This window comes from Sminthopsis crassicaudata, chromosome 3, assembly GCF_048593235.1.
Source record: "Sminthopsis crassicaudata isolate SCR6 chromosome 3, ASM4859323v1, whole genome shotgun sequence".
In the NCBI taxonomy this organism is placed as follows: domain Eukaryota; kingdom Metazoa; phylum Chordata; class Mammalia; order Dasyuromorphia; family Dasyuridae; genus Sminthopsis; species Sminthopsis crassicaudata.
The window spans coordinates 137,044,461-137,070,339 of NC_133619.1; positions in this window are offsets into that span (position 1 = coordinate 137,044,461).

The following is a 25,879-nucleotide window of genomic DNA, read 5'->3' on the forward strand; positions in this document are numbered from 1 at the left end:
TCAATCAGTGAATATATATATATATGTAGCGTGCTCTCCTGGCAGTTACAATTACTAGTCTGCTGTAGGCCCAGAGTACCTTTGACCATTGACCTTTGCAGTGTGAACTCTACCCGGCTCGCCTCCTCTGAGGCCTTCAAAGATCTCTGGCCACAATCTCTTGAATCTATAGCTTAATAACCGGTAGCGCACTCAAGAACAGCCACATGTAATCTTAAAAGCCTTTATTATACCTACTCATATAATGCCCTGACTGATGCCCTGACTTGTTGGTTCCCAAGTGAACACCTGGTCAGAAGACCCACGTGTTCACTACCAAAATCCTTACTTCTTTCGGCTACCCATCTTGACTTGGCCACCCAGGCTAGGGAGCCAGGGTGAAGAGTGCCAGGTTAAAGAGAACGACTGCTGCCTGCAGTGGGCTTATAAAGGGCCTGTCAGGTCACACACACAGCCAATCAGCGAGAGAGTCACCCATTATGAAGCTATCTCAATGTGGACAAGATCCCACCTACAAGGCAGTCCTAATATCCACAGAAGTTACTTCTTGGTCTCAATCTCCAGATGCACTGTGTCCACCCATTTAAAGGGCCCTTACATATATCTATATATCTATATCTATATCTATATCTATATCTATATCTATATCTATATCTATATCTATATCTATATTTATCTTTTTAAAAATGCTTGTTAAAATTCAAATAATCCTGTAATCCTGAAAGGACAACATATTGCAACAGTAAATCATTTATATTTCAGAATGATTTAGTGTAATCTTTAGCTAGTTGTAATTTTGGAGGATAGAGAATCAATATATGAAAATAGCAGACTAGCTTTAATGGCAAAGGGAAGACAAAATTTGGGGTGTTGGAAATTGCCTAAACAAGGTACACTATAAATAGGCATCATAATATGGTAAAACATTAGGGCAATGGGTCCTTGATAGTGCTCAGAGAAATATTGACAAATAGACAATTGACAGTCTTCTGAAATCTGAGATCTACGATACTGACTGCATCTTACTAATAATAAGAGAACATTTGGATATAAAAGGTATATTACATAAAATATATCACCAAAAGTGCAAATGTCATTCCTCAGCAATAAAAAGCATCAATCTATGCAGACCTACAGTCACATCATTTAATTTTGATATTCATTTATAGTTACCCTGAAACATCAAAATAATTTAACCTTTTAAAGACATGCCATGTGGATGGGTTATAATGAAAATGTTTTATAATGAAGTCTCTTAATACTTTATTTAGCAATTTTTAAAATAGGATCTTTGAATGACTTATCAAGTCAAATTATTTTTTGGTTGAAGAATATTATTTTGAACTTCCAATTTACAAGAAATTAAAAAAAAACTAAATAAAAATAAATTGCTAAACTGTTACCAAATTCAGGCTATATTACTCTAGTTATTAAGAATTAACAAAACTGTGTTACTAATTAAAAAAAAAAACTTAACTAAATTAAATTTAAGAGTAATAGAAGTTTTTTCTTTATATGAAGATACCTAACCCTTTACATTTTGAAATGGCACATTCCCTTTTTGATTTTTTGCTCTGACCCAGCAAAAACAAATTAAAGACACACTTCTCTAGAACACAGACACCTGTTCCCACTTCAATGATGAAGAATCACCAATAAATTAAGACTTAGATTACAATTTAACTCAGGACAGGCAATAACAAGCCTGCTATTTTCCCAGAAATGAAAGTAGGTTTATATAAACTATAGGATTTTTTATTGACAGAGTTAAAATCAAGTACCCATCATTCTCTTCACTAAAGGAAGTTCAACACTGTACTGATAGAGACTTTTCCAGATACCTTATCCTTTTTGGAGATGTGTAAAAGTATGTATTCATGGATTTAGAGGTGAGGTAGAATAATAATCAGAAACAGAAAACTACAGCAATTATTCATTATCCCAAGCCCTCTTGAGACCATAAGATTTATTTGGCAAATCCTCTTTTTTCAAAGATGTTAGAAGAATATCACCATTATCAAAAAGAAAAAGAAAACTGACAGAGAAGATGTAAATGGTGATGCAAGACTATGGAATCTAATGAGAAGTCATTTTAAATAATCAAAGATTACTTAAACAAAGTATTTATAGAGAAGATTCTGGGAAGATGGCAGAGTAGGTCAGAAAGTTCCAAGCTCTCCAGATTTCCCTCACAAACAAAACAAAATTGCACCTCAGGGAAAATATAGATCGGTGAAAAACCAGACTTAAAGCAGAACTAGGGGCCTCCTGGGATAACTAGAGAAGACCTGAAGAAAGACCCCAGACCAGGATTTAAACTGTGTGAAGTTTACTCACCTCTAGGCTAGTTCCACAGAAATAGAAAACAGGGATCCATGAGGCAAACTGGGTTAGGACATAGTCCTAACTTATGTCCTATGTCCTCAGCCCAAACCACAGGAACTTTCACCTCTGAAGTCTGAGGCCAGGCAGACTGAGAGAACCTCTTGCTCATTAGGAATGCCAGGTTTAGCTATAGCACTGAGATATAATCCTGGGCAAGAAGGAATCAGCACACCCACTTAGGGCAGAAGCCGTGAGACATATTAGCTGCTGGCTGCAGACACTTACAGGAGGATGGAGTTCTTGGTTTAGGGTTCCAGAGTAGAAGGAAGAATTGAAATGAAACCAGAAGCACCTTCCCCTTCTTCCCTATGATTAGAAATGCTCACAATAATAGTTCTCATTAAATTAAACAACAACAACGATAATAATAAAATAAATAGACAAAGAAGAAAAATTCCTATCATGGGGGTTACTGTGGGAATCGGGAAAATTGGAATTCATCTTCAGAGATGGACAATGATGTAAAAATCGGCTCTTCTATCCCAAAGAGTAATGTCATATGGCAACATGCCCATAAAGATTTGTAGAAGAACTCAATAAAGACTTTAAAAAACAAGTCAGAAAGATTGAGGAAAAACTATCTAAATAATAAAAACCATCCATGAAAAACAAGAAGACTATGGGAAAAAAAACTGTTAACCAACTAGAAAAAGAGATACAAAGTCTTAATTAAGAAAACAATTCTTTGAAAATTTAGAATTGGCAAGGGGAAGCATATGAAAGAAGATAGAAAAGACCAAGAAATATCAAAGCAAAATATAAAGAATGAATAAATTTAAAAGAATGTGAAACATATGTAAAACAACAGATCTAGAAGAAAAAACATAAGAATAGTTGGACTACCTGAAAGTATTTACTAACAAAAAAAAAAAAAAAAAAAAAAAAAAAAAAAGAAGAACCTTGACACAATTAATGCAAGAAATCATCAAAGAAAAATTTCCTGGAGTGATAAAATAAGAGGAGAAAGTAGAAATAGAAAAAAAAAATCCACTAATCACCATTTCAAAGAGATCCTACAAGGAAAACACAGGAATATTGTTGCTAAATTTCAAAAACCCCAGATCAGAAAGATAATTCTACCAGAAACAAAGAAACAAACAAACAAAAAAAAAGTCAAATACACTGGAGCTATAATTAGAATTGTGCAGGATTGATCAGCAGCTACAATAAAAGACTTCAGGTCCTGGGATAATAGAATCACAAATCTAAAGAACTAGGCCTATGGCTAAAAACATATGCAGCAGAACTAACCATGATATTGAGTACCAAAAAAAATGGACATCCGATGGACTTAGAGATTTTCAGGATATTTTCTCAACTAAATCTGAACTAAATTAAAAAAAAATTAATGTATAACAGCCAACATCAAAGATTAATTACAAGGGACTCAGCAAGAACAAATTGTTTATGTTTTTTACATGAAAATATAAGCCATATGTTTAAGATTGACATCAGTAATTGAGTAATCCAAAAGAAAGACTGGGACAGAACTGAGTATGATCTGACTCTAAGAAGCAAAACTATTTAGTAAAAGTTAAGAATAGTAATTATGCTATATAAATGAAATGTAGAGAAAAGCCTTCTCATATAAGTAATGGGTTAAATAGAGAAAAATACATACATACATACATATATATGTGCATGTATGTATATATATGCCATGAAGGATATCACATCCTCCAAAACCTATAAAGAAATAAGGGAGGAGGAAAATAGGACAAGGTAGTATATAGAAGGTTGTGTAGACTTACGGGAGTGAAACAAAATGTGTAAGTTAATGGGAAAGGAATAAAGAGTGAAAGAAAGGCTGGCAAAGAATATAGTGGGGTAGAGAGGGTATTGTGAAAGGGAATAGTATAAGCTACATAGAAACTTTAAAGTATTTGCTTATTCAAAATGAAATAAATTTTTTTTTAACAAAGTAGACAATTCTTAAGTATAAACATTATTGGATTTTATTATTACAGATTATCTAGGTCTTCATATTCTAATTCTTGTTAATAAATTACATCTATTTATTTATGTATTCATTCACACATATTTAATAAGAACCTACTACATAACAAATTCAATGCCTCCTTTTATTTATTTATTATATATAATTATATATATGATATATATTATAAAAGATATACTATAAGTTTGGCTTTCCTTTTCCTTTCTTTCTTTTTTTGTGAGAAGTAAAAGGAAGAGCTGATAGAAAGTTTATTCATTGTGCAAATTTTTTTTCAAAATAATTGAAATGTGATAATAAAAAGATTAAAAAGAAGTTCTGGGTTTAACTCAGACTTGATTCAATTATAGTGTGCATGCACGCACATATACACAAAATACCTTTTCAAAGTAATTTGAATAATTGTATATTGTAAGGAACAGGAGAAAAAGCTCAGTTAAATCAGGAACAAGAGATGGAGCCTCAGATGATTTGTCAGACATCACACAGTTAACTTGGTCAAGCTTTTAAATGGGATGCCTTGTTCATATGACCTCTAATTCACTACTCTTTCTAGCATATACTAGCAATCTAATGGTACAATATCTCCAAAGAATGCCTTTAAAAATTGTCATAGACTTATGTTTGTTTTTATTTTTTAAAAGAGGAAGTGTTTCATATTAAATAGTGTTGTACTTGAAGCCAAAAAATCTGATCCTGGTGAAATATATTAATAATTTTCAGCTTTCTCATCCTCATTTACAGAACTGGGATAACAGTTATAGAAGTTAATTTATGGGAGACAATGGACATAAAACACTGCAAAACTTAAAGCTATGTAACTGTCTAGTTATTATTTACACAGTCTTGTTTATTTTTAAGATGAATTAGTTGTTTGATTTTTAGGGGAAAATCTATGTCTTTAAATTTAATTTACAAGTCTGGAATAGTAAAATAAAGATAGTTTTAATTGGCATAAAAAAAAAAAGTTGAGTTATCATTTTTTTAAAATATTCCAATATCGTTACTATATTCCAACAGGATTTATTTTGTGATGTGAGTTTTTAAAATTTTCGGTATTGATAAACTGTTTCTCCAAGATTTCCTGTGTTTTAAAGGCATGCTTTGTACTCAATATCTTGGGGTATTCAGTTGAAACATAACTATAATTAACCAGAAAAAAAAAAAAAAGTTGTCAATAAAGTCACTTGTTCTGATGAACTTAGGAGCTGATTCTTATTAAGACAGTCCCCAGAATGTTTTTTTTTTTTTTCCCCTCAAGGCTGGGCTTAGATAAAATGGTAAAACAAAGTTGATTTAAAGCACTTAATTTATTGGCCTTTCCAAACCATGTGAACTCTACCAACTTTTAATACTCCTTTCCTCCCACTAATAACCATATAGATAAACACTGAAATATGCTAAAATCTGCCTTAGTGTGAGAATGCTGGAGCTTCTAGGTATGCTAAACTAGTTTTTTTTTGTTGTTGTTTTTGAATAATAGCTTTTTTATTTTCAAAATAAAAGCAAAGATAATTTTCAACATTGTCTTGCAAAACCTTGTGTTCCAAAATGTTTCCTTCTCTTTCCCAACTCCCCTCTCCTTAACAATATATGTTAAACATGTGCAATGCTTCTATATATATTTACACATTTATAATCCTGCACAAGAAAAAAATCTGATCAAAAAGGAAAAAAATGAGAAAGAAAAAAAAAAAACAAACAACAAAAAGAAAAAAGTGAAAATATTGTGTTATGATCCACATTCAATCCCCATAGTCCTCTTTTTGGATGCAGATGCTTTATCCTTAAGATTAGTTTCTAAAATTACTAGCTCTAGTATCTGATTGTGCACTATCATCAACTTTTAATTTTTTTCTGACCTCTGACTTTGATTAAAATTTAACACTATCTACCCAATTCCTACCACAAAGGGAGTTACTAGAAGCAAAACACAAATACAAAAAAAAAAAAAAAAAAAAAAAAAAAAAAAAAGTCCTACATTCTCTCCCAAAAAACATAACTACAAACTAGAGAATATATACTACAAACTAGCTGAGTGATGTAAAGTGAAGAGAAAACTTAAAGAACAATGAATGGCTAATTTCAGTGTAGAATACTAATAGGCAACAGAATTTAGGTCAAAGACAATTCTGGTATCAAAGAGTAAAGTTAAAGCACTCACATTTTCTTAGTGATTAAAATATGAAACTACAAAAGCAGAAGTAAATTTACAATCAATCCTTTTAATTTTCTCAGCTATTTTTCAGGAAATGTACTAGGTAGATGAGTTTGTTCTATTATTTGACAGATGGTAATATTAAATGTTTGAAAACAAAATGAATCATAATTTTAAAATATTTTATCATTATTTTGATCTACTAACTCAAAGTAAATAACCAAGAAATAAATCTACAGAAAAAATTAAAATTAAAAAGTAGCAATTGTTAATATTTTAATGAATTTTCAAATTAACATTTGAATTTTAATCGTGCCTAAATTCAAATGAATTTTTTAAATAAGATTTTCAGAAAGTTAGACTTTCAGGAGTCAATATGGTAGAGTAAACAATAAACTACCATTACTATCCCAAATATTCACCCCCAAACAACCATAAAATAGCATTCCAAAAGTCAATCTGATAGGTATGAAGTAGTACCTCAGAACTTTTAAAATTTGCATTTCTCTAATCAAAAGTCATGTAGACTTCAATAATAATACTATATGAGGATGTATTCTGATGGAAGTGGATATCTTCAACATAGAGAAGAGCTAATCCAATTCCAATTGATCAATGATGGACAGAATCAGCTACACCTAGAAAAGGAATACTGGGAAATGAGTGTAAACTGTTAGCATTTTTTGTTTTTCTCCCCAGGTTATTTTTACCTTCCGAATCAAATTCTTCCTTTGCAACAACAACAACAACAACAACAACAGGGGAGGGGGTGGAAGGAAGAAGGGGAAAAATTCAGAACAGAAGGGAGTACAAGGGATAATGTTGTAAAAAATTACCTATGCATATGTATTGTCAAAAAATGTTATAATTGTAAAATTAATTTTTAAAAAGTCATGTAGAGCACTTCTTTATATCCTTTTAGATAGTTTTGATTTCTTCACCTAAAAGTTGCTTGTTCATATTCTTTGCCGTTTATCAATTGGAAAATGGCTTGTATTCTTAGAAATTTGGCTAGTCTGTATATAGCACTCCAAAAAAAATCTAGAACACCAGAATCAGGAAAAAGATAGAGTAAAGCAACCTTTTTTTCCCAAGAAACTTGTACTATCAGCAAGAAAGGTTTGTCTCACTCAGATAAAGGGAAAGTAGATAAAAGAGTTCAGGACAGGAAGCCTCTTATCAAGCCAGCAGTAAGCCCCAGGTCATTAAACCAGCTGGAGATCATGAGCCCCTGTGTATTGCATAGGCAACTAAAAATACCAGGAGGTCCCCATCACAGCTTACCACACATATCTTAACCTATGTAGCTTTGAGCAAACAGACAGCTCACCAGAAACCAGACTATCCCTAGCCTCAGCATAGCCCAAGAGAAACTCAGAAATACCCACACAGAAATACCCATATTCTAGATACCAAAACTAAAACCCTGACTCAGCAATAGGACACACACACACACACACACACACACACACACACACACACACACACACACAGACATCCACACACACACACACACGAAAAAATTGGTAATTATTGGAGAAGCTGTAGGAAAATTGATACACTAATGCTCTAATAGTGTGAGTTGTGAACTAATCCAATATTCTAAAGAGCAATTTGGAACTGTGCCCAAAAGACTATAAAACTGTGTAAACCCTTTGACCCAGCAATATCACTACTAAGTCTGTAAACCTAAAAGATTATAAGAAAGGGGAAGAACCTACATATCTAAAATTATTTATAGCAGCTTTTTTGTGGTGATAAAATATTGAAAATGAAAGTGATGTCTATCAATTGAGAAATAACTGTACAAGCTGTGGTATATGGATATTATTGTGCAAAAAGAAATGATGAACAGTTTGGATTCAGAAAAACTTGGAAGAGTTTGTAAGAACTGATGCAAAGCAACACCAGAAAAACATTGTACACAATATTGGCAACATTTTGTGATGATCATCTATGAATTAATTAGCTCTTCCCAGCAACACAGTGGTCTAAAACAAGTAAAAAAAGAACTGATGAAGGAAAATACTATCCATTTCTAGGTAAAGAACTGGACTTTGAATACAAATTGAAGCATATTTCTCCCACTTATTTCTTTGCTTTTCACGTTTCCCCTTTTGTTCTGTTTCTTCTTTCACAGCTCTAATATGAAAATCTGTTTTACACAGTAGCACATGTACATCCTAAATCAAATTGCCTGCTGTTTTAGGAAGAGAGGAATATATATAGAGAGAAACAAATTTGGAATGCAAATTCTTGTAAAAATTAATGCTGATGTGTAATTGGGGGAAAATATAAAATAGTAATTTCAAGCACTTTGAAAGACTAAGAAGAAAATTAGGGATGAAGTAAAGTATTAATTCCTTGAAATCAATCATCCAAGTGAAATAAGGAGGAGTACCTTTCAGCAATAGAGGTGAGACTGGACGAAGGCTCAGAGATGGGAAATGAAATTCCATGTACAAGGAAGTTAAAGGAATAATATGAGCATCACAAAATCCCTTGTAAGTACTACTATGCTTAATTTACAAATGATAAAATCTGTTCCACTTGTGGAAGGCTTTTGAGAAAAGTATCTTGACAAATTTCAAATTATTTTTCTTGTTTGTTTTTAGAATTGTATATTTTACATTTTACCAAATGCCAAATAAAACAATTATTTCCAGATTGTTGTTGTTCACTTATTTCAGTCATGTCTGATTCTTAGCTAGAATGTCTGAAGATTTTACATGAAACTGTTAATCCTTATTATGTATTATTTTCTCTTCTATTTAAATATATGGCAAATCAAACATTTAATTTCAAAGCTGCTCTGTTTCTCTGTGATTTTTCACCCTCTTTCCTCCTGTGCATTAAAAAAGGCTCAAATGGCATTCTGTATTCTTTCCTTCTATTTTTTCCTTCCTTCCTCTTTCTTTCTTTTCTTGTTTCCTTCTTCCCACACAACATTCTTTCCTTTTCATCTTCTTTTCCTCTTCTTTTATCCTTCCTTACTTCCTTCCTTTTTCCTTCCTTCTTTCATTTCTTCCTTTTTTCCTTCCTTTTTTTCTTCCTTGTTTCCTTCCTTCTCCCCTTTTGCTTTTCTTCTCTGCTTCCTGCTTCCCACACAACATTCTTTCCTTTTCATCTTCTTTTCCCCTTTTTCCTTCCTTCCTTCCTTTCTTCCTTCCTCCTTCCCTTCCTTTCTTCCTTTCTTCCTTCCTTTCTTTCTTTCTTTCTTTCTTTCTTTCTTTCTTTCTTTCTTTCTTTCTTTCTTTCTTTCTTTCTTTCTTTCTTTCTTTCTTTCTTTCTTTCTTTCTTTCTTTCTTTCTTTCTTTCTTTCTTTCTCTCTCTCTCTCTCTCTCTCTCTCTCTCTCTCTCTCTCTCTTTCTTTCTTTCTTTCTTTCTTTCTTCTTCTTTCTTTCTTTCTTTCTTTCTTCTTTCTTTCTTTCTTTTTTCCTTTCTTTTTTCTTCCTTCTTTCATTTTCCTTACTTCCTCCCTCCCTCTATCCTTCCCTTCCCACATCCTTGTTTAGTCATAAACTCTTATCAATACATCTGACAGGTACATTTGTCCCATGCTTCTCTTGTTTATATATAGTATCACTCTTTACATTTAAATCATTTATCTTTTTTTTTTTTGTACTTTTTCTTGGTATACAGTAAAAGATGTTGGACTATACCTAGTTTCTGCCAACATTTTTTTCCAGTTTTCCAAGAAATTTTTGTCAAATGTAGTGTTTTTATCCCAAAAGCTTTGATAATTAGGTTTATCAAACACTAGATGGCCATGATTATTTACTTCTCTTTATTGTATACCTAATCTATTCATTTATCAGCCACTCTATTTCTTAGCCAGTAACAGCATTTTCATGATTACCATTTTTGTAATATTGAAATCTAATACTGCAAGGTAGCCTTCCTTCACATTTTTCATTGATTTTCATTAATATAAACAATGTTTATTTTTTCCCAGATGAATTTTGTTATTAGTTTTTCCTATTTCTATGAAACAGTTTAATGAATACTTTATAGCAAAAGTCAAGAATTTCTATATTCAGTTTAGCAAAGTTAACAACTCTTCTTTTACCTGAAATATCCAGATAATTCAGCCAAAGTGAAAGTTGCTAACTACATTGTACTTAGTACTTGTAGTTAGTATTGAAAAGAAGAGTGAGATTATGATACAAAAGTTAAGAGGAAATATATTACAAGTAGTATGGTGGTGTATAGGGAAGGTGACCAGTGAAAAGACATGGTGATAAGAAATGGGATGTTGTGAGGAAAAGATTTGAGAATAGTTCAGATAAATGAAGAATTCAAATGGGGGGGGGGAAGGTAATGTTCAAGAAAGCAAGAAGATATTTTGAGGCTTGATTATATATAGCTTTTAAATACTAAACCGAAAAGTTTTTATGTAATAGGAAGCTGACAAAATTGGTTTAGTCTGCCTTACTAGTCCTATTTGCATTTAAGGAAGATCGCTTATGCTTAGAACGAACTGGAGCTTTAAGAGACATAAGGAAGAGAGGTCAATTAGATTGTTAAAATAATCTAGAGGAAAGATGATGGGGCCTGAATTAACATGGTGACTATATTTGTGAAGAGAAATGTTCAGATTCAAAATGTATGAAAAATGGCAGGCAAGTAAAAGTTATTAGGAATTTATTGAGCAAAGAAATAATAAGACTTGTGCTTTAGAGAGGGAAGACTGATGAATTTGTACAACTCTGCTTCACTTAAATCCAGTTCACACGCGAGTCAAGATATCACTCTCTTGATGTTTTTGAACCTCCCTATGGAAAGATTTGATATAAACAATGCAAAAAAAAAAAAGTAAACAAAATATTTGTTATATAAAATGACATCACCCTAGAAATACCTCCTACTTCTTGTGATAATGAATTTTCTGTTAAATATATATCCTCAGATTTTAAATAGAGAAGCATCATCTTAACCTATATCACATTTACATTTGTTGAGTGAAAAACAAATTAATAAAATATAAAATTAAATCTTATTCTTCATTTTTACCCCAAAACACTGCTGCCTGTACATCATTATCATTATCTGATGGATAACACTGTTAATACTAATCAGATTGATATCTATGTTGAAAAATGTTATTTTGACCCAAACACATTAAATTCTAATAGGGTATGCTTTAATTAAAATATTTAATAGTATGTAGCTTTTTAGTTATATTTTATGATAAAAAATGTTTATAATTCATTTAAAATCTATCATGAAAGCAACCTTTTTTTTTCAATTTATCCTCCAGTAATTGAATTCTTCTTATTCAAGCCTCTAAAATCATAACCTGAAGTATCCCCGATTGTTCAGGAAGAAGGTATTTATCATGATGTTTTTGTAATACTGACATACAACAGTGAGCTATGGGCCTTGCTTGCAATGATTGAAAAGAAGTAGAAGTGACACAAGGAATTATGAAGTCTTAAAATTTTGGCACATAGTAATAGAAGAAATAGCACAAAAATGATTAAATAGTAGTCCAAAGCAGAGGATCCAATTTTGTAAGTATGAAAATGAACCACAGAGACCTAAGGGAAACAGCGTTTTTTTGAAGTGCCTTACAATAAGGAATTTCTGCTCTGTGAAAATGACTGGATGTGAGTTATGAGCTTTAACAAATTCAATCTCCTGTCTTCTTGGTCCTTGGGGGTACTTTTGGGACTATTTCTCCAAGGATTCATCATGGTCATCCAGAAAGAGTTTTGAACTTGGAATCACAAAGTAGTTTCTGTTCACTTACTAATTCTGATCAGTCAATACTTGCATAATCTGGAAAAAAACACATTTTAGCATTATTTTGTTTTATCTATAAAATGAAGGAATTGACTAGATGATCTCTTCATTCTGAAGCAGGCACTTTATTATCTCCTTCCACAGCATTTGGACTCATTCTACACTGCAGGAAAATCATATAAGTCTATATATCCATTGCTCTTTAAGTATTCAAAAATAATAAAACTGGTAAATATTTATAGTTGTAGCTTAAGTTAACAGGGAGTTATTTAGTAACCCTCTCTTATCTATATGCTTCTTATGTACAACACTATTTTTATCACAATCTAGTGACTGGAGTTAGGAACACTCATCTTCCTCAATTCAAATTTGACCTTACTTACTTATCATGTGATCCCCAGCAAGTCACTTAATTATGTTTGCCTTAGTTTCCTCATCTACAAAGTGTTCTGGAAAAGGAAATAGCAAATCACTCCAGTATCTTTGCTAAGAAAACCCCAAATAGGTCACAAAAAGTTGGACACAATTAAAATGAATGAACAAGAACAACAAGAAGTTTTTCTACCATGACCTAAATATATTTGCTGGCTACCTTTTCTTCCTATCCCTTGTGAGTACTCTGGTAATGTAAAATATTATTACTATTAGTTCAAATTAGGAAAGCAAATTACTGCCTCCCCCCAACTCCAAATTAATTAATGTATCAAGTGTAACACTTTTGAGCCTGATCAAAACAAAAGTTGTTTCAAAAACAAACCTGTTACTTGAAGTAAGTGGGTCAAATTTACCAGCCCCTTTACTCTTCTCCACATAGTTCACACTTGTGAGATACATAAGATCCAAGGGGACACAATGGAGAGTTGCATACAATCTTCCCACCATAATTTCCTTCAGCTACTTTGTAGATCCTTGAGTAATGATTTTCCAAGACCAGAGATATGACAAGAATTAACAGAAATTTTATAATCATAACTGCATGGTAGATAGAAAAATGCCCTCAAAGTCAGTACTATTTGCATCAGGTCCTTCCTTTGTCATAATGTCACTTAATCTCTTAATTCTCTGTGACACTATAACTTACAGTGAAATTGCTTATCTGAATTGGTAGAGGAAGTTCTTCACCAAGAATTCCCCATGCCAATTAAATCACAGGTCCAAACACTATCCCTAACCTAGAAAATTAAGCTGAGAGAGTCAATAGAAATAGCATAGGAAATGACAGTTCAAAAGGTAGATTTAAAATACAAAAGTCTTTCTCTAGCTAGTTGGCTCAATATAACTGGCTCAATATAACTAGCTAGAGTATGGCACAGAGGAAAGAATTTGGGATAAGTAGTTTGAGAAACTGACTGCAAATAAAACTGACAACTATTACTTTTTGGAAAGTCACTTATGTTTAATGGACATCAGTTTCCTCAAAAAAATTAAAGCATATAACATGCAATTCTCCCTGCCACAACACATTTATTAATTGTATTTTATTTTTTTCCAAGTACATATATTTTTGTAAGATTTTGTGTTCCAAATTTTTCTCCCTTCCTTCCCTGCCCCACCCTAAGACTGCAATCAGTCTCATATGGGTTATACATGTACAATAATGTTAAACATATTTCCATATTTTTCATGTTGTGAAAGAAAAAATTAGAACAAAAGAAAAAAAGTATGAGAAAAAAATGACAAAAGTGAAAATATTATGATTTAATCTGCATTTGTTGTCTATAGTTCTTTCTCTGGATGTGGATGGCATTTTCCATCACAAGTCAATTGAAACTCTCAGATCACTACATTGCTAAGAAGAGCTAAGTCTATTATAGTTGATCATTACATAATCTTGCTGCTACTGGTACAATGTTCTGGTTCTTCTCATGTCACTCAACATCACTTCTCATAAGTTTTCCCAGGTTTTTCTGAAATCATCATTTCTTATAACATAGTAGTATTCCATTACAGCGCTATTTCCCAATTGATAGCCATCCCCACAATTTCCATTCTTTGCAAACACAAAAAGAGCTGCTACAAATATTTTGTACATATGGGTCCTTTTCCCTCTTTTATGATCTCTTTGGGATATAGACCTTGAAGTGGTATTGCTGGATCAAAAAGCTATGCACAATTTTATAGTCCTTTGGGCACAGTTCTAAATTGCTTTCCAGAATGATTGAATTAGGAGAACAAAAATTCTTAAAATAATTTCTGAAACTAGGAATTAATCAACATCTCATATCCTATGCCAAGGTTGAAATGGGTTCATAATTTCGACATAAATGGTGATAGTATAGGGAAATTAGGAGAATTAATTACACATTAATAACAAGAACTAAGCAAATAGAAATCAACAATCAGTCAAAAACTCCAGAACTATAATCTCAAGAAAAAAATTTGCAAACTGGCAGACAGAATCAGTTCAAGTGTTGAGGAGCAACAGTCAGAATTATGAAGATTTGACAGCTTCCACAATATAGGATCAGAGGGCCTGAAATATCAACTTCCAAAGATCAAAGGTCACGGAGCTAAAAATATTAACTGGTCAGTGAGACTGAGCATCATCTTTCAATGAAGTAAGAGACTTTCAATTATTCCAATTGATAAACCCAGAACTAAACAGAAAATTTGATTTTCAAACACAGGACTCAAAAGAAGCATAGAAAGATAAACATGGAGAAAAAATTATGTATGTAGGTATGTATATGTGCACACACACACACACATATATAATTTAATGGTTAAATTGTTTACTTCCCTAAATGGGAAAATGATACTTGTAATTCTTCAGAATTGTATTTTTTAATTGAGGAAGATAGAGGAGGCATACATGAATGAAGGGTATGGAAATGAATGTATTCTGATGTGATAATTTCAAACAAAGAAGACATCAAAGGGTGTGAAAAGGATTGTTCTGGAAGAAGAGGAAAGGAGAGGTAAAATAGGATACATTACATCATATGAAGAGGTACAAAAGACCTGTTACAAAAGAGGGGGAAAGGGAGAGGTTAACATTGTCTGAAGTTTAATCTCATCAGTTTTGTCTCAAAGACAGAATATCATTCATTCACTTGAATATAGAAATTTATCTTACCCTATAAGGACATAGGAGGAGGAAGGGGAAAGAAAAGGAGGGGTTGGATAGAAGGGGAGGGCAGAAACATTAGAAGAAAGGAGTGAAAGAAGTGAAGAGGTGTAGTGATAGAAAGGAGGACAGAAAGAGTGAGGAGTGTATTTGAAATAAAATTCTACTAAGGAGGGACAGGATAGAGAGAACAAAAGTATATATAGAGGAGAAAATAGGATGAAGGGAAATATAGAGCTGGTAATCATAACGAAATGCAATTGGGATGAATTCTTCCAGGAGAAGGAAATGGATAGCAGACTGGATTAAAAGGCAGAGAATCCTACAATTTTGCAATTGTTTGCAATTGTTCTTGCAAAAAACACATTTCAACAGAGACACACATACAGAATGAGGGTAAAAGGCTGGATCAGAATTATGCTTCAGCAGAAGCAAAAAAAAAAAAAAAAAAAAAAAAAAACAGGGGTAGCACTTCTGATCTCAGATCAAGCAAAAGTAAAATTAGATCTAATTAAAAGAGATAAAGAATAAAACTACATTTTATTAAAGAGTATAATAGAAAATGAAGTAATATTGATACTAAATGTATAAGCATCAAATGATAAAGCATCTAAGAATTTAAGGCAATTACAGGAAAAAAAATAACCAGCAAAATTATATTGATGAGAGACCTCTCAGAATTAGACAAATCTAAACACACATATACACACAAAAAAGAAAGTAGGGAAGTTAATGTAATCCTTGAAAACTAAGATATAATAGACCTCTGGGGGAAAAAGTGAATAGGAATAGAAAAGAATACACCTTTTTCTCAGCAGTACTACACAAAAATTTATCATATATTAGTGCATAAAAACCTCAATTAAAAATGCAGAAAGGCAGAAATAGTAAATCCTTTCTTTTCACACTACAATGCAATTTCTTTTCACACACCCTTTATATTCAGTAAAGGGTCAGGGAAAGATAGAGACAAACCAATTGGAAATTAAATATTCTAATTCTAAAAAAATGAGTGGGTCAGTGTGCAAAACCTTTGATCAAACAATGCTACTACTTGGTCTGTATCTGCCAAAAAATGTCATAAAGGAGGAAAAAGGACCCACATGTGCAAAAATGTTGGTAGCAGATCTTTTTTGTGGTGGCAAAGAATTAGAAAATGAGTAGATGTCCATCAATTGGGGAATGGCTGAGTAAGTTATATTATATTAAAGAAATAGAATATTAAAATTGATGAACAAGGTGATTTTAGAAAGGCCTGGAAAGATTTACACAATATAATGCTAAATGAAACAAGTGGAACCAGTAATGCATTGTACACAGTAACAGCAAGATTGTGTAATGATCAACTATGAAAGACTAGGTTCTTGTCAGTGGTTCAATGATCCAAGGCAATTTGTATAAATTTTGGATAGAAAATGACATTTGTATTCAGAGAGAGAATGGGGAAGACTGAATGTAAATTAACACATGTTATGTTCACTTTTTTTTCCTTTTTCTTCTGTTTTTTTTCTCATGTTTTTCCCTTTTGTTCTGATTTTTCTCTCTCAACATCATTAATAAAGAAATGTGTATTGAAAAAAATCAATGTACATGTATAATCAGAAAAAAATGAAAAAAAAAATTAAAGAAAAAATGATATTACATTAGGGCAGAGCAAAAATGGTAGAGAAAAAGCAGCAATTCAACTGAGTTCTCCTCGAAACCACTCCAAATACTTTTAAATAATGCCATAAAGCAGTTCCTGGAATGGCAGAACCAAAAAAAATAAATAAATCAGGACTCTGTTGTTTTGTTCATACTTTGATCTGGATTGTAGTCCTAGGTGGTAGTACCACAATGAAGCGGAGCAGTAGCACAACAGAGCTTCTGGTCATAGTGGAGCAGAGACCATCATCACAGTTTCATGGCAGAAAAGAGCTCTCATGGTCACTCATAGATTACAACAGGGTAGGAGAATAGTAAACATACCTCTCCTACTAATGAAGAATTAAAATCTTGTAGGTCCCTAGAAGTATCACTGAAAACAACTCGACAAAACAACAGAAATTTGAGACAACCTAGAAGCAGGGCTCTACTTTAACAAAGAGTTAAAAGTCAAGAAATAGGATAAGAAAATAAGTAAACAACAACAACAAATTTCCGAGCGCAGAATAGTATTATAGTGACATGGAAGATCAAAAGACAAACTCAGAAGTAGATAATAAAGCTAAATCTCCTATAGCATGAAAAATATGAATGGGACTCAAGCCATGGAAGAGTTCAAAAAAGGAATTGAAAATCAAATAAAAAGGTAGAGGAAAATTTGGGAAGAGAAATTAGAATGACCTAAGAATATGGGGGAAAAGAGTCAATAACTTGAAAAAGGAGACATTAAAAATGCTGAAGAAAAATAACACCTTCAAAACCGACTAGGCCAAATAATAAAGAAGAATCAAAAAGCCAATAAGAAAAAAATTGATTTTAAAAGTTGAATTGGACAAATGAAAAAAAAAAAAAAAAAAAGTACAAAATGTACCGAAGAGAATAGATTTCTTAAAATGGTGAATTGACTAAATGGAAAAGGAACTACAAAAGCTCACTGAAGAAAATAACTTCTTAAAAATTAAAATTGTGCAAATTGAAACTAATGACTTTATGAGAAACAAACAAAACACAATAAAACAAAACCAAAAATGAAAAAAAAAATGAAGATATTGGGAAATATTTAATTAAAAATGATCTGGAAAATTGATCAAACAGTGATAATTTTAAAAATTATTATACTATCTGAAAGTCATGATCAAAGACAAAAAGAAAAAAAAAACCTAGATATCATTTTTAAAGAAATTATCAAGGAAAAGTGTCTTGATATTATAGAACTAGAGGGTAAAATAGAAATTGAAAGAATTCACCAATCAACTCCTGAAAGAGATCCTACAATGAAAACTCCCAGAAATATCATACCTAAATTCCAGAGCTCCTGGGATAAGAAAAAATATTGTAAGCAGACAGAAAGAAACAATTCAGGTATGGTGAAGACAGAGTCAGGTTAACACAAGATTTAGTAGCTTGTACATTAAAGGATAAGAGGCTTGTCATATGATATTCCAGGGATGCAAAGGAACTAGAATTACAACCAATAATCTCCTACCCAGCAAAACTGAGTATAATTCTTTATGGGGGGCATGGAAGAGGGTAGAGAGAATAGGCATTTAATGAAAAAGAGGATTTTTCAAACATTCTTGGTAAAAGATCAGAGCTGATAGAAAATATGATTTTCAAATACAAGACACAAAAGGAACATCAAAAGGAATACAGAAAAAGGAACTCATAAGAGGTTTAATAAGGGTAATTTTTTTGCATTCTTATATGGGAAAATGACATTTGTAGCTAATAAAAACTTTCTCATCAGGAATTGCTATAATAAAGCAGAATTATATATAGACAGAGAACATAGGTGTGATATTATTTTTCTTTTTTTTTTTGGTCTGTGGCTTTTTTTGGTAGGTTTTCTTTCATTATGACTAATATGGGAATGTTTTATAAAGCCTCTACTAAATTGTTTTCTCAATGATAAAAAGCTATATAATCTGGAATTCAAAATTTTAAAAATGATTGTTAAAGACTGTTTTTACATATAACTGGTAGAAAACAAAATAATAAATTCAAAATAAATTTTAATGTATTACATAACCCATGAGTCTATGACATAAACCAATTTATCAGTAAAAACTTAGAATAATTAACTTAGAATATTCACCTTCTCACAAATACTATTGAAATTTTATAACATTGAACCATTTAGAGCTGAAAAATGATTGTATAGATTTGCATTACTATTTTAATCTGCCTGAGAATTGATAATTAAAATAAATCCTTCCATCAATCCTTCTGGGTATTCTTACCACTATTCATTAGATATTCCAATAAAATAATTTGCAATGGAATTGTTCACCTTACTCCTCAGATGTCCAGATTCTCTCTGTACATCACAAATATGCACAGCATCATTAAAAAAAAAGTTCACAACCCATTTTGATAGCTAACACTGAAATTTAGAAGACATTGAACAACCATTATCATTCTATAACCATACACATTATAAGAAAAACTTTGTAATATGAAAAATAAAATATAAAAAGTAAAAACTTCATTGTTGGCTTAAACCTTTTTTGGACCCATTTTGTATAAAAAAATGTCCTTGGATATGAGGCCCTCACAATGATAGTCATTTTCATGAAATAGTTCATATTATACATATATATATATATATATGTGTGTGTGTGTATATATATATATATATATATATATATTACATTAAACTTTATTTGTTGTGTTAACAGTAAAAGTAACCCAAATATCGAATGCTGATATTTTCTTTATATGGCATAGCATCCTGCTTTTTGAAATCTTATATGAATAATATTTCTTGAAATTAAGATAATTATCATTTTGCATCAAATATAAACATGCATAAAATATAATTTAAGAAAATTAAATCAAGAGGAGCTCATGTTTCAATTATTGAAGCAAACATATATAATATATATATTATATTATATATATCATTATATATTATATATAAATATACATTATGTTGTATATAAATTATACATATATATAAACTTGTATATAATACTTTCATATTAAAATCAACATTATACTTTGTTTTATGCACTATTGTTTGTAATAGTTTGCGATGGTCCAGTCTAGCTCCTCTGAAGGGCTCAGAATAAGTCCTTGCCCTACATTGTGGACGCCAATATGTACTGTGCTGTCGCCTCCAGAGACTGCTCTCTGGTCTAGAGGAGAGACTTCTTTCTCCAGAGAGCCAACTCAACTCTGGCCTAGAGCAGAGACTCTTCTTGCCTCCAGAGAGCTGCCTCAAGTCTGGTCCAGACAAGACTCTCTATCTCTCAAGTGCCGCTCTCTTTTATCCTCCCAGAGAATGGGTGTGGGATAATGCAAGGGCTTCTGGGAAAAATTACTTCAACCAATGAACTTGCTCCTCCTAAGCATGCAAGCTCCTCCCCAGGAATTCATAAGTAAAACTCCCAGTAAAGGCCAGAACTAGAGAATTGTCAAGTACCAACTTAGTACTTAGTAAGAACCTAATATCTCATTATCTCATTAGCACTTAGTAAGAACCTAACAACAGTTGAACACATGTAAAATTTGAAAGCATAAAATCAAAATATTTTATTCTATCTATAAATTATCTAGCCCCTAACATAATTATGTAAAAGAAGACATCACAGAATGATGAGTTAGTACATATACTCTTTAATAATGACTGTCAATCTGCCCGTTCTTTAAACAAACAAACAAACAGACAAAAAAAAAAAAAAAAAAAAAAAAAATATATATATATATATATATATATATATAAGTTCATTACCATCATAGCTTGAATACTTCTTATGTAAGTTAAGCAGAAGTTTAAAAAAAAAAGTGGCTTATATTTTTAATTATTGAAAATTTATATAAAACACCCAAACTTTTAATCTGCCAATGAAGAACATATTAAATATTCTTAGAAGCAAATATAGGACAACTATAATAATTAGATACACAGAACATAGAAAATATAACCTTAAAATATTTAAAAATTAATATTCTCAAATTGCAATGTAACATGACAACCCCTTGTGGAAGAAAGCATCCATTCTCTTTCAGTGGGTCAACATGGGATATTCTGATTAGATTTACTACCAAGAAAAGCATTCCCCATAGAAAGAAAACTGTTCTTTAACAACTCCTGTGACTCCAAGGCTGGAACATTTCCGCCATTTCCTTCATTGACACCAATAAGCTCAGTATTCCAAGGGATGTTAAAAAAAAGTTCTGAGACTCAATCTGTACCTAAAAATGCAAAGCTGCTACTAGCCCAAGCAGGATTCTTTACTGCACTAATAAATTTCTTTCCCATATTCAAACTCTACTCACTTTTTGATCTTTAGTTTTACAGATTTCATGACATGCAAAATTCTCCCTAGGTTCCCATGGAACATAAGCTGACAACCTCCTATAACATGCTTATTGATTAGGCATTGATACCACAAAGATAAAGATAAAACCTTTCCCTTCATGAAGCTTAAAAGTTATGAAGTATGCAAAAAAAGACTATAATATGTATGATACATGCAAGGTCAAAATACCAAGAACTCAAGAAAAATTTATGTGGGAAACTACTTAATTTGGAAGAATCATAAAAAAGTAACACAATCTGAATCTTGAGAGAAAGGAAGGCTTTTGACAGACCTGAGATGAAGAAGGAATGCTTAAAATACTATGCAAAATAGTAGCTAATGCTATCATTATTTATTCACTGTATCCATTCCATTGTTTGGGGATGAGAGGGAAAGAGGCATTGAAAGCAGGAGCATAACACTGAAGAACCACTTCTACACTTACCTGCTTTATCCTTTTGTTTGAAAGAAAACCACAATTCCATTGACCTGATTATTTTTCACCACCAGGCAAAGGACTTTGAATCCAACAGAAGGATACCTGCATCGTAATCTAACTCTACAGACAAGGCAGATGTCTGATAAGCTGGAGGGCAGGACTTGAAAACTGTGCCAAGACAGAACCCTGTACCTCAGGTGATGGTACAGATCCTACTTTGCTCTCTATGACATGCAAAGCAAATAGTCTCTGGGGCAGGATTTTTAAATGCTTTCCAGTCAGGCCCAAATATTCTGGGGCAGTGAAGAGCTGAAAACAGAACAGAACAAGGGTATTTTTCAGCTTTAAAAAAAAAAAAAATTATATATATATATATATATATATATATTTAAATGATTAATTCTATCATTCAGTTATAATTTACTCAAGTAGATGCTGAGAGAGATTTTATATATATATATTTATATATAATAAAGGGTATAGCACCCTCTAAAATTTATAAAGAAATAAGGGATAAAGGACTAAGATAAAGTGGGGTATAGAGGGCTATGTTGATTTATGACAGTGTAGATTAATGGAAAAGGGATAAATAGAGTAGGAAAGGGTAACACAGGATAAGGTGAACTACAAATTAAAGGGAATGGGATGAGGTAAATAGATTAATGGAAATGGCATGAAGAGGCAAGGAAAGAATGGGGGGAAAATAATGTAGGGATCAAGAGGTGGAGAGATTAAATAATAGCAAGGTAAATTAAGAAGAAGAATTAAAGAAGAAAAGTTAGCAAGAATAGGAAATAAAAAATATATGCGAAAACTACAACAAGGTCCGCAGTATTTTTATTAGGGAATACATTAGGGAAAAAAGTAGGGCCAGTAATCATTGATCTTAGACAGAGTCAAATTTAAAGGTTCAGTGAAGAGAGAAATCTGCCTTAAATGTCAGCCATATTAGATGCATATTTACATATAGGTAAATGCATATGTATATGTAGATATATATGTAGGTTATGTAGATATACACATGTATATATGTAGGCATGTGGGTAGATATGAACATATGTATATATATATATATATATATACACACACATATATGCTTAACTGTAGCTTGCTTGGGGGAAAATGAGGGTGATGAAAGAAAAAAAAAAGAATAAAGCAAAAAAGTACACAGCAGAGAACAAAAGAATAACCTACGATGAAGCAAAGGAAAGATGGACACATGAACATAATTTCTTCTATTATTATATATGCTTTTTTAATGGAAAGTTATTGTTATATATTTTGGATCTTCCTTGATGTTCTGCTGGGCACATGATAATGTTTTGGTTTTGTTTTGTTCTGTTTTATTTTCCTTTCTTTTTCTATTCTGTTTTTTTTCTAAAAAGAAAAAAAAAAACTTCCTAAACACTAAGCTTTTGAATAATTTTTGTTTGTGTATTTATTATATATAATATTATTATACATTTTTCATGAGCTTTATTTTGCTGAATAATATTAGCTAATTTTTGAGGTGACTAATAATAAAGAGGGCAAAGAACTTCATTAGTTTTACCTTTTACCTTTTTTCTATTATATTTTTTGGTAGCATTGACATTTTGTTTTTCACATGTAAATCTGATTGTGCTTTTGTTTAGTTATATAAAGAAAAACCTAGGTATTTTCACTGGCTACATTAAATATAATGATTTATTTGGAAGTATTTCCATTTTTATTATATTAATTTGATCCTTTATAGACATTACATTTCTATTCAATCTTGTAGATCTTCCTTCACTCACCATTATAATTTAATATTTGCCTTTGGTGATGTATGATACTATAAAATTGAGCTAACAAATACAAAATGAGTACTTTTAGTATGAATGAGATTTTATTATGCAGCTGTATTGATCTTTGTCATAAATAAAAATATTTTATATCATATGAACTTCATTAAATAAACTATTTCTAGATATATCATCATGTCATCTACAAATAATGGTTTGACTTCCTTATTTATAATGTCTATCCCTCTAATATTTTTTTCATTTCATGATAACTCCTGGAATTTATAATTCCATGTGAAATAAAAGCAGTGATACTAGGTAGATTGGTTTTATATCTGCTTTTGGTGAAAATACTTAAGATGTTTTCTATTGCATGTTATGTTGTTTACTTAAAGGAAGATAATTTTTGTCATATTGATGAAAATACTACTTTATTTCTATTTTTATGAGTTTTTCCCAATGAATTTTAATTTTCATTTATTTAGCATTTTATTTTCCCCAGTTATATGTAAAAATATTTCCAAAATTATTTTTAAAATTTTGAATTCCAGATTTTATCTTTTCTTCTCTCCACATTGAGCTCCCAATGTCAAGCATATCAATATAGTCATACATGTGTAGTCATGCAAAATATTTCCATGGTAGTCATATTATAAAAGAAAATATAGAACAAAAAAAAAGCCTCAAGAAAAAAAAAACTTTAAAAATTATGTTTTAATCTGGTTTCAGACACCATCAATTCTTTCTCTGGGGATAGATGGCATTTTTCATCATGAATTCTTTCAGGTTGACTTGGATCATTGCTTTCCCTCAATCTGCCCTCCTTTCCATCACCTTCACTCTTTCTTGTATCCCCTTCTCTTCCCATTTTCCTATAGGGTAAGATATATTTCTATACCCCATTGAGTATGCATGTTACTCCCTCATTGATCCAATTCTAATGAAAATAAGGTTCATTCACTCTCCTTTACCTTCCTCTTCTTTCCCTCTACTGTAAAAAGCTTTTCCTTTCTTCTTTTATGAGATAATTTAACCCATTCCACCTATCCTTTCCTATTTTCCCTTTCTCACCCTTAATTTTATTTTTTTAGATATTTTCCCTTCACATTTAACTCACACTTATGCTCTGTCAATATAAACTCCTTCCAATTGCCTTATGAGTTCCCTTTTCTGTGTCCTTTTATTATGCTTTTCTTGAGTCTTGTCAGATTTTCTATTTGGCTCTAGTCTTTTTTTTATCAAGGATGATTGAGACCCCTTTTTTTCATTGAATATCCAATTTTCCCCAAGGAATTAAACTTAGTTTTTCTGGTTAGGTGATTCTTGGCTGTAATGCTAGCTCCTTTCCATCTCTGGATTATTATATATGATCCTTTAATGCAGAAGCTGCTAAATCTTATATTATTCTGACTGTGGTGCCACCATACTTTAATTGTTTCTTTGTGGTTGCTTGCAGCATTTTGTCCTTGACTTGGGAGCTCTGGATTTTGTCTGTAATATTTCTGGGAGTTTTCATTTGAGAATCTCTTTCAGGAATTTATTGGTGGATTCTTTCAATTTCTGTTTTCTTCTGATTCTAGAATAACAGGGCAGTTTTCCTTGATCATTTCTTGAAAGATACCTAAAATCTTTTTGTTTGTTTGTTTTGATCATGACTTTTTAGTAGTATAATAATTCTCAAATTTCTTCTGTATCTATTTTCCAGGTCATGTGTTTTTCCAATGAGATATTTCATATTGTCTTCTATTTTTTTCCCCACTGTTTTAATTTCATTTTATTGGGGAAATTATGTTTCTCACAAAGTAATTAGCTTACATTCGCTCAATTCTAATTTTTAAGTATTTTCTTCTATAATCTTTTGTACCTCCTTTTTCATTTGACTAGTTCTATTTATTAAGATGTTTTTACTCCTTAAAACAGTTTGCAATTGTTTCCATACTTCTAGGGACATGCAAATTTTCACTTCTTCAAAGATAGTATGTCCTAAGGAGAAGTGTTTACTGCTTTCCTGGACTGTGTTCTGGTTTTGTGAGTGATTACAAATGCTCTTTTTTCTGTTCTAGAACTGTGAGAAGGACATCTGCTCCTCTTTGACCACATATTCTGTTGCTCTAGTACTCTTTCTCATTAGGATTGCCACCCAGAACTGAGATCCAGATCTGTGTATGGGAAGAACAGACCTTTAGTGATAGCAAAGAGAATCCTGTAATCTCTTTACTAGTTCAACCCCCTTACTCTTTATGGGCTGAGAGCTCTAGAAGCAGTTGCTACCACTGTTGATTCTATGATTTCCAAAGCCCTAGTTTGCTGGGGTAAAGGTTTGCTGATGCAGCATGCATTGGACTGCACTCTACTCTCACCTTGGTGCAGCAGACCTTTCCTGCCGATGTTGTAAGTTGCCTTGGGCTAGAATATTA